The sequence below is a fragment of the Palaemon carinicauda genome, chromosome 4 (assembly GCF_036898095.1).
Source record: "Palaemon carinicauda isolate YSFRI2023 chromosome 4, ASM3689809v2, whole genome shotgun sequence".
NCBI lineage: Eukaryota > Metazoa > Arthropoda > Malacostraca > Decapoda > Palaemonidae > Palaemon > Palaemon carinicauda.
The window spans coordinates 81,862,934-81,873,703 of record NC_090728.1 but is presented as its reverse complement, the minus strand read 5'-3'; positions in this window follow the sequence as shown (position 1 = coordinate 81,873,703).

The following is a 10,770-nucleotide window of genomic DNA, read 5'->3' as shown; positions in this document are numbered from 1 at the left end:
ACTATGAGATTCAGGGCCTCTGTAACACGGTTTTTTGGACTTTGCTCCTTATCAAAGCATCGGGTGTAGCTGAAAGTTGACATATGTATATTTTACAACCACACACAAATTTTGTCAGCATTATCAATAACCTAAACCCGATGGTTTTAATTTTTATAGAGTAAAAATGATCCAGCCGACGCCATGGCCAGTGATACCGAGCCAAGAGTCGAAAACATTCATTACGTAAGCAATGTAAACACCTTTGGACAAAATTTTGCCCCGCCCATCCACCAGACACCCATTCACCTTCTTCCATCTGCTCTGAAACCCATAACAGTCAAGAATGGCTAACAGGATTTGGAATTGCCCCCATGGTTGCAAACCTGCATTTGTCTTACGACTTGCAACTTTATAGTCATGAGAAAGCCCTTGGCCATATCTATTATAGCCTGAATAGGTAATTATTCAGTTTCTAGTTTAAATCCAATGTTTATGGTCTGATTTGTATTTAGCATAACATGATTATAATACTTGTAATGTCATTCAGGCTTTTGAACATTTCCATTAACTATTCACTATGCCACCAAGAGAGAGAGAGAGAGAGAGAGAGAGAGAGAGAGAGAGAGAGAGAGAGAGAGATTGTATGTAAACAGTCTTTATATAACTTTTTTTGTTAAAATAAGATTTTTGTGCTAAAATCTCCATCAGACCAACGGATCATCCGATATAATTTTTTTCTTCTTCTTAGGCCGTACGAACGTGCTGGCTATGTTTTGGGCATGACTGCATTTTGTAAATAAATCATGAATAGTTTTAGGAGTTTTATTTGTACATCTAATGGGAATCTATAGAAGTAAAGTGAACATAATTCATTCATCCTTTAGAATATTTACTACATGTAGCAAAACAAATAGTAGTAAAGATGATAATGCAATGAAGGAATGATACCATACTTTATCTTTAGCTTCAACGTCGGCAATAACATACCCAGTTGCCATAATTTGTCAGCTTAATGAAATAACCTATCATCTAATGTTAAACTTAATTTCTGAGGAGGCCATGGCTTATTGCACAGTGAAAAAACATGACAAAGACTTTATGAATGGCGGAACAATACATAGATGTGGGTGGGGTATCAGTGCTGGCGTAGTAATACTACTGTAGCAGTACTGCCGCAACAGTAGTATGCATGAATTAAACGTTTAGGCCAACTGCTGGGATCATTGAGGATCATTTAGCACTTCTTACAACTACTCGAGAAATGAGTTTTTATAGCCAGAATTTGAATTTTCTGATCCAACAATGCCCATGATAGCCTTCAGTGTTATCCTGATTCATAAATAGGCCAAAGTGGGTGGAGTCTCATGAAGTCATCATTCTGACGATAATTATTGGTGAAGGTTTAAAGCGAAAATACGGTACCGGCTATCTTTTTTTTACAGTAAATAGGTAGGTAGATAGACAATGAATAAAAATTGCTTGACATTGGATATAGCAGTTATCAAATCAAGCTGGTCTACTACGTTTTTGAACATTACCAACTATTCCATACACTTTGTCAATCTGATTGTGACCTATAAAGTAGACTTTAATTTCTTAGGAAACTTATTTTGGGAGTTAGACAAATAATCGAAGTGTTTTTGTATTTATTAATATATTTTGTTCGTTTGTTCATTATGACAATTCTCAGTGGAGATGTTTCAGAGTTCATAAAGGTGTACTGCTTTGCTTTTATATACACTTTTGTGTTATTGTTGGCAGAGGTATAGCCTTCGTTACGTATAACCAATCATCGATCGAGAAAGAGAGAAGAAATGCCGTCATAAGTTACGTAACGAGTGCGTTCGAAACCTTTCCTCTGAGTAAGTTGGCCCGTCTTCAAAAATCGTCACTTTTACTTAATAAAGTACCAAATTTATTCAACCTACGTAATGCAGAATATAGTCAAAATTTATGTGTAGATATAATGTGCATTCTGAATAAGCGTTATATATATGAAATTCATAGAAAAAAAGTTATTGCGAAAAAACCGTGTTACAGGGGCCCTGAATCTCATAGTAGAGTATTCTTCAAACACTATTCGAAGCAGGTGCACGAAGTAAAGAGATTCGTGGTGGCAGCAGGTAACGTGATGAAACCGGCTGTTTAGTGCTGCATAGAACAGTGAGTTTTTTCGGGACTTTAACTCAAACGGGTGCCTGTGTTGACCCTAGTGCGATACATAGTGATTTCAAGGGACACTTAGTGTCACTAATAGACTGTTCTTCATCAAGGTGAAGTAACATAGATTCTTACATGTGTGCCACATGTTCTTGGACATGCAGTGTATAATGATTTTAAAAGACTTGCGTTCCTCAGGGAACTTGTGCTTAAAGTCAAAATATTTCCCTTTCAGATTCTACATCACCGTCTTACTGAAAATCTATGTCTATTATCCAATATTATTATTGTACATAATTTTCCATATTTCCATGAATTTAAAAAAAAATATTTATTTTATTTACCATATGCGTCTAATTTCGCTCCTATCTTTAATATGAAAATAAAGGGCTATTATTGTTTTATTGATCTTATTTCCAGGGTTTATTATTTAATTATTATACCTACTACCTAATATACACTCACCTAATTGTATAAAATTTGTTCCTACACAAATATTTACCCTTCTGATCTGTCTTCGAGACCGGCACGATCTCTTCATCCAGGTGAGTCTATCTTCGAGATGTTCCTCTTGTCCAATTAGGACTTCCCTGCCAGGGGGGCGGGAAGCCAGGTCATTGTAATGCCACTGGTAGTGACATTTAACGGAGATGTCACGGTCTCTTCGGTCACCAGACCGCAGGAATGTTAGTCGGAGTAGAAGGCACTTGAAATGGGAAAAAAATCCACGATACATTAATTCTCTAGTACACTTCCATCAGGACGTTATGGCTTGAGCCCAAAAAACGGATTTTGAGCGAAGCGAAAAATCTATTTTTGGGTGAGATGGCCATGTCGTCCTGATGGACCCGCCCAACTGTTCCAGTTCAGCCTGCCAGGCCACTACCGTCTCAATACACAAGGCCTGGGCATGCCGACCGTGTGAGAGCTGTGACGTCATAGCCAGCGTCGGTTGATCCAAGCAGCTGCGCAGCAAGCGTTACGTTCAAACTCAGACTGCAATCTGTCTTCATCCAAGCAATAGCCTCTGGCGATGCTCCCTTGGTGATTGGTATTTTACCCTCTAATATTGGATTTCATACTGGATATTATGCAAGGTAAGAGTTGTACATGGTTTACCTATTGAATTTACTGTAGTAATATAAAAATTTTGTGGTTTATAACTGCATTACCAGTCGGTTTATATACAAAAGCCGGTAATTCCAGCTGGGTATGTTTGAATATCTTGGGCAAATACCGTAAACTAAACTTATTGCATTGCTACTTCGCTTGTTATATAGTCATTGATAACAAGATCTGCTTTGAGAGGAACAGGATGTAAGGCAGTATTACACTGTAATGCAGTTTTAAACTGGGATGTGATAAAATTTTAAATTTACTGTCATTGTTTTGTATCTCGTGTGGCCGTACGAGAACGCGACAGTGTTTTTGATAATATAAAGGCAAAAAGCATAGGCAACAAATTTCTTATCATAATTCAACTCAATGTATGTTGTTTGATCGGTTACTAGTATTTTAAAGTTTGGATGAGGAATGTTTTCTCAAAAATTATATAACAATAACATTATCTGCCATAAAATCAACAGGACGTAAGCAGGGTGACGAGATTCTGAAAATTTAAACAAGGGATGCCTAAATCAATGGCGTAAGGAAAATTTTTCCGTTGGGGGGGAGGCGGCGTTTAAAATGGCACTCTCGCAATTTCTGCGTATCTGACAGCAAATTGCAGCATAGAAAAATGCAATTTTGGACGATTTTCATAAGACCAATTGAAATTTTTACACAACGACTATCAACACCGGTAGGCCTACATTGTACATTTACCAAAAACATACTGACGATGTTGATTCTTTGCTATAAACTCAATCACAATATCTATCAAGTCAAGGCTATCGCTTTTCTAAGCATTCTGTGTTTTTTTTTTCTTACGATTTAGTATAGCTATAATTTGGTCGTCGGTTCCAATTTTATTGTTAAATCTTTAACGCCTTTCGTTTAATTGATATTTCACAGAAGACAATTATCCAATGTTTTAATTGATATTCAGCAATACTGCATTGGTTATAAATAAATCAAGGTTTCTAAAGTGCTTTTGTATTAGCAAAATAGACATACACACACGTATATATATATATATATATATATATATATATATATATATATATATATATATATATATATATATATATATATATATATATATATATATATATATATATATATATATATTGCTTAGGCCTGTTACTCACAATTCCTTGGTGGCGTTCATAACTGGAAGATAGCTTTTCTCCTGACGAACTGTCCTGCAGATAGTTTTCAGAATAACATCTAATTTTTGATGGAGCGTGTAAGCTTCACGAATTAGTCTGCTTTGAATATGACCTGACTTTCGTCGAGAACTAATGTCAATCTCACTGTAAAAAGTGGAAATGTAAACCAGCGAAACAGTGGAGGGCATGCAAGATCGGCCATGATCTGTGAAGCCTTGTGAAAAATAATTCATGTATTTAAAATTAATCGTAAACTTCATCTCTACATGTTCAACAATCTAAAACTTTCATTTTTCAGTTTTTGTCAATTAGTTTTGGATTTTGCAAATATTTTGGCATCAACATTTTCATCATCATAGCCTATATATTAAAGTGTAATTCAATCAGCCAGTGTAGTCCCGAAGAATCGAAACTCGTGTCGACACCAAATAATATATAGAGAAACTTTAATGCAATATCCTGTTATTCTGAAAATTATCTGCCGGTGTAATGGTCGGCGCCCCCCCCCCCCCCCCCCGCGTCCGAAATTCTCTACGGGGGAAATATGGCCCAGGATATATATCCCCCGGGGGAACTTTGTCCCAGGATTGAATTCCCCCTCTGGGCCAAGATTCCCCTTTTGCTTGGTGGAGGTAACCTTTATTTTTTTTTTTCGTTTGCCCTTGAAATAAATTCAATGGGATTTCATAGAAAAGCTGCACAAATTGCAACACAATGAAGGGTTACATTTAGGCAATAAATTGAGGTCACGGTTAGGTTAGAATTTACTCCCATCATATTCAACAAGTAAAACAAACATAATGGCCAACAACGGTTTTTTTTCCGAGCAAATGTACAGATGTGTGGTATATCTGGTCAAAGCTGTTGACACCATCCTTGGTGAAGTGTAAAAGCTAATAATCTCAGGTAACCCAACTGAATGGGTATCATCTTTCTCATGCATAGTGCTTCTTAGCATCAAGTGTACTTTCTTTTTATTTTTTAGCTGGACAGTACGAAAGAAGAGTAAGGTTTTCACTATATATATATATATATATATATATATATATATATATATATATATATATATATATATATATATATATATATATATATGTGTGTGTGTGTGTGTGTGTGTGTGTATATATATATATATATATATATATATATATATATATATATATATATATATATATATATATATTTATATATATTCCTCATATTTTGTTAAACTTACCGTTGATTATTTAATTCATCAAAATAGTTTCTCGGTAAGGGAAGGTGGGGGAGAAATGGCCGGGGGGGGGGGGAAATAACAGCCCGGGCTGCTTTTCCAAGGGGGGAAATCGATCCTAGGCTAATTTTCCCGGGGGGAATTTCAGTCTGGGGGGGAATATTTCCTGCTACACTGCATTGGTTATAAAAGATAAAGGTTTCTAAAGTGTTTTTGTATCAGCAATATATATGTATGTATGTATATATATATATATATATATATATATATATATATATATATATATATATATATATATATATATATATATATATATATATATATATATATATATGTGTGTGTGTGTGTGTGTGTGTGTGTGTGTGGATATGAATTATATTTATATATATGTATGTATATACTGTGTGAGTATATATATATATATATATATATATATATATATATATATATATATATATATATATATTTCTGATACAAAACACTTTAGAAACCTTTATCTTTTATAACCAATGCAGTAACCATCAAATAAAATATTGAATAATTGTCTCAAGTAAGCTAATGATAAATAGTAAGTAAAAACAGTATGTTTAGATAAGCGATAGTCCTGACTTGATCAACATTGCGATTGAGTTTATAGTAAAGAATCAACATCATCAGTATGTTTGGTTTAAATCAACCAAATAGGCCTACATACATATATGTTGCCACATTGGTCACCGGTGTGATAACAACTGTAGCTGCTAGAATGTGGGCTAACCTTTAGTAAAAAGATAACAGGTTGTATACAAGCACTTGCAAGCAGGAATGTCAAAAAAAAAAAATCAAACAAACTAAGACATGATACAGCAAGCACAAACAGGTTGGTCTATTATCAGTGCAAGAAAGAGCGAAAGGTAAACCAAAAAAGTAATAACGTTGGAGGGTACGAGTGTGTATGAAACACATGCGATACAATACACATCTCCTTTGACATTGGAATAATGAAAAACCCAACTGACATCATCGTAGCTAAGGAGACTCTTAACTGAGGTGTCATGTTACAAACTTTAGTTCATGTCTTATCATCATCTTATAAAATTCATTGATTTTTACTCTAGTAGGTTATTTCTTTCGAATGTGCATTATAGCCTAGTTATTTTTTTGATTTTGCATCTTCACTGTTGCCAATTTCGGAAGGCCGCCTTTTCTTTACCTCGTATCTCACAAAAGTTCACTAGTATATAATATATTTTTTTAAATATCAAAAATACGAGAAAAGGCGTCCCGGGGAGTGTTCATACGGGACACGGGATAAATGTCATAAATATGAAACAATCCTGTCAAATACAGACGTCTGGTCACCCTGGATGTTAGGCATTTTTGCACCGTAAGAAAACTGTAACTGGGATGTATGATCAAATTTTGAATTTACTGTCACTACTTTGTATCTCGTGTGGCCATACAAGAATGTGTCGGTGATTTATTAATATAAAGGCAAATATGATATGCAAAAAAAGGTCTTATCAATAATTTCTTGAAAATTATATTTGTGGAAAAAAAATATCATTAATATATTTTTGCAGATGCCAAGGTCATGCTGTTTGCCGGGATGTAAAAGTAATTATTCAAGATCAGATGTTTCTGCGTTCCGCTTCCCAAGGGATGAACAACGACGGCAGCTATGGATAAAAGCCATCCACAGAGAAGAATTTACACCTACCCCTAATACAATCGTGTGTGCAAAGCACTTCGAAGAAAGTTTCATCGTTACAGAAGACAGCATTACACGTCCTGATGGAACTGTGATCACCGCTAAGAGGGGGACGCCAACTCTGACCAAGGATGCATACCCGACTATCTTCCATAATCAACCAAAATACATGTCACAGAAAGTACCACCAGCTCGTAGGAATCCGCAGAAAACAAAAGACGAGGTACTGGAACGAGATGAATTAAAGTTTCAAACATGGATGGAAAATGACACTATAAATAGTTTCGATGAATTTGTTAAAAACTTTATTAATAGGCTTTCTAAGGATTGGTTGTTTGTTTCAAGAGAAGACTGTGTATCTTTCCTTAAAGTTAATTGTGAGGACCAACCAAAGCTAATTGTATCTTTTAAAGTGATGAAAGACTTGAAAGTTTTAGTATGGTACGAAAACACTGCTTTAAATTCTAACAAATTTAAATGGCTTTTAGGATCAGAAAACAAATGTGATCGGTGGTCAAAATTTGAAAATTTATTGAGTCACTTGAGTTCTAACCTTCAATCAGCTATTAGTGATGTTGACAGAGTGACCCAGTGTATTAAAGTTATTGAGGGGTTATTGGAAACTGAATCAGAAAATGACAAGTGTTCAAAGGGGGGAGTGTTATGGTTTTGTGCTGAACAGTTAAGCATGTTTTGTAAAGAAAAAGTTGCATACAGCTGTGATTTTTTGGTTTGGGCATATAGTGTCTATTTGTCAAGGCCATCACTGTACATACATCTACGTGACAGCAAGGTCCTTATTCTCCTTCATCCTGATTACCTAAGGAAGCTTAATGTATCTGGTGCAAAGTCTGTGTGTAATGGAAATTCACATGAGCTCTTTTTAAGGAAAACTTTTGCAACACTAAAAAGTGAAGAAAAAATTGTAAATGTGCTGCTTGATGAGATACATGTAAACAAAGGCCTCTCATATAAAGGAGGTAAAGTTTATGGTGCTTCTGTTAACTCTAGTGAACCTGCAACAACAGTTCAGGCTTTTATGATTTCATCAATCCTTTCGAAAAACAAACATGTTGCTGCTTTGTACCCAGTCTATAATCTGACAGCACAGACACTTCTTGAGTTGACGCACAAAGTTTTGGCGTTCCTCCATGATATAGGATACATTGTCGTATCATTAATCTCTGATAACAACAGGGTTAACAGAAATATGTTCGAGAAAATGTGTGATGGAAATCTTGCCTCCTCCATTCCAAATCCATATGATTTGACTGTGCCACTTTTCTTCCTTTTTGATTCAGTTCATTTACTGAAAAGCATACGAAATAATTGGTTAAATCAGAAAAATCCCATTCAAACTTTTGTAATACCTTCACCTTCCAATTTCCAAATTCAGGAAAATGCAAATCTTCTGCCACTGAAAGAACTCTACACAAAAGAACGTGATAAATATGTTAAACTAGCGCCAGGTTTGTCAGAGAAAGTTCTTTTCCCTACTAATTTGGAAAGACAGAATGTGCAGTTTGTTGTCAGACTGTTTGATGAAAAGAATGTAGCTGCATTGAAAACAATGAATACTTTTGATGTGTCAGGTACTATTAATTTCTTGGAACAAATAATATCCTGGTGGCATATTGTAAATGTGAAAACTCCAAAGAAAGGCGTCCACCTACGTCAGAAAGAATCTGACCCTATTAAGCAAGATTCATCTTCAGATCCAAACTTGATATTTCTCAGTAAATTTGATCACTGGCTTGGTGCTTGGGAAGAGTTGGATATGCCTCACCATGGAAGGAATGGTAGATTGTCAAGAGAAACATATTTTGCTCTCAGGCACACTACATCAACATTGATAAAATTATGTGATTATTTGTTGAAGCACCATAACTTTCATTATGTATTACTGGGGAAATTTCAAACAGATAAGCTAGAAAGTAGATTTGGACAGTATAGAAAGATGAGTGGTACAAATTATAATGTAGCTGTTGCTCAAGTAATGGAGTCTGAAAAGAAACTAAAAATTATGAATGTTCTTTCCATGGCTTCGTCGAAGTCTGGTCCATTAACCATCTTTGAGTTAAATTCCTCTCCATGTGAACTTGACTCTAAGTGTGATTCTGTCGATTGTTTAGAGAAATTCAAGGAGGCTGAGGAATATGTGGATGAAGAAGGCTTGTCAAAGGAAGATGAAAATGTTATGATTTATATTGCAGGTTACGTTGCTCACAGCACTAAAACAAAGCTAAAATGTCAATTATGTTTAAGTAGGGTCTCTCTTGATAGAGCAATTGAAGTTGATATTCCTGACAATTGTAAATATCTCAAAATCCTTGACAGAGGTGGCTTGAAATGGCCAACAGATTTTACACTTTCACTTTGTATTTCCACTTACCAAATATTTCAATCTCTCATTGGTAATTTCAAGAACGATTTTCTGCAATGCAATAATCAAAGAGAGGTTCTTGTTAAGCTAGCTTTGAATTTTCAGGTAAAGTCTTTTAATGTAAATGAATGTTGCTCATGTGGTAGATCAGTAAGTACACTACTTAGGATGTGTATCTGGCCTCTGTCCAATATATTATTAAATAATTATGCAAAGTGTTACAATAACAAAATAAGTCATGAAAAAAGTAAAAAGAGAAAACTTTCAACACTTGACAACTAAGGTAATTTTGCAGGAAAGTTTGTCTGTACTCTAATATGTCATTTTGAAATGCTATGAATTGTTTGTAATTTCCCTTAAAATGCAGTCTTGATGTGTGTAATATGTTTCATGTATGTTGCAGATTACTACTTTAATAAAATCTTGGGCTCTCAAGAGTATGTCTATTGTTATTATCATAGAATGAGAACGAGGTGAAAAATGTATTGCTATATTATTATCATTACAGTATCATGACAATAAGGTGAAAATATATATTATTATTATTATTATTGTTGTTATTATTTCAACATGATAATAAGGTGAAAAAATACTTCATGAATTTATGAAGTAACATAAATGGATAAAAACAGAAATAACTAGTAGGATAGCACCATAAGTGGTGTTAGAAGAACGTAAGTAGTCGATACTGTTAAAGGAACAGGAACAAATAAATAAATGAGGGTAAGTATGTTTGAAATAGAGAACTCGGTAACGACGCAGGCCGTGACGTCATAATTCGGAGACCCAGGCCTTGTGTATTGAGACGGCTGGCCCCTCCCTGTTTGAATCCCAGAGGCGATTATTATTATTATTATTATTATTATTATTATTGTTATTGATATTAATATTATTATTATTATTATTATTATTATTATTATTATTATTATTATTATTATCATTATTATTATTATTATTATTATTATTATTATTATTATTATTTTACTTTATCTTATTTATTATTATTATCATTTTTATTATAATTAAGATTATTATAATTACAATCCTTATTATTGTTGTTGTTATATTATTA